Source organism: Photinus pyralis, unplaced genomic scaffold, assembly GCF_008802855.1.
Source record: "Photinus pyralis isolate 1611_PpyrPB1 unplaced genomic scaffold, Ppyr1.3 Ppyr1.4_LG7, whole genome shotgun sequence".
Lineage (NCBI taxonomy): Eukaryota > Metazoa > Arthropoda > Insecta > Coleoptera > Lampyridae > Photinus > Photinus pyralis.
In genome coordinates this window covers 22,438,262-22,439,086 of record NW_022170738.1, presented here as the reverse complement: position 1 = coordinate 22,439,086, position 825 = coordinate 22,438,262, and positions in this window count along the sequence as shown.

Sequence of the window (825 nt, the reverse complement as noted above, 5' to 3'; positions counted from 1 at the left end):
ATAGGACAAAATTTTACTCCAGACTAAAATTAATCCGTCCGTCCTATGCCGGCCGGCCAAGCAGTACACACGTTACGATCTTCACCGCTATAGACAGGCGACCGGATTTCGCCGGCCGTCCGCCTCTACGTGTGTATTGAAAAGCGATCGTCCGGCCGTGGACTGACAGGCCATGGCCGGCCGGCAAACTGAACGTGAATACTTAGTATTATATTATATATATTATAGGGACTGCTATTAGCCCTATGCTATCAATACAAAATGGATGGTCACGAATAGAGGGCAAACACCAACGTCCGTATACTAAACGGTTGCCTCAGTCACTGCAGTTTGCTGGCGCGGAGAGAGAGGGGAACTTCCCGCTTGTGACGTACTCTCGCCCGCCGTAGAATTTTCTGACGTTTCTGTATGCTTGACGTTTGTACCACGGCCATCGTACAAAGGTGTATTGTATCACCCTCATATGCTGCATTTCTTATTAATGTGTAAATTAAACTGGGACCGTGGCGTGTGTGCCCGCGAAACTTGTGCTTCATTAAGACTGTTAAAGATCCAAAGATTACTTGAAAAGTGCTTTTGCTGTTTCTTTTAGGTAAGTGCACGTCCTTTTAAATGGCGTAATTATTCTCACTATAACAGCGCGTTGCAGCAGCAGCGCAGCACGTCAAAATCTAACTGTCGGCAGAGCGTTGTATGCCGCTTCGCTACGACGGCGCTGATATGTGAGAAGTGAGAAGCAGCATTTGCTGCTGCCGTAGTGATGCATACATGCGTACTAAAACGTTTTATTAACAATAATTGTAGAAAAAGGCCAGTATAAAATAA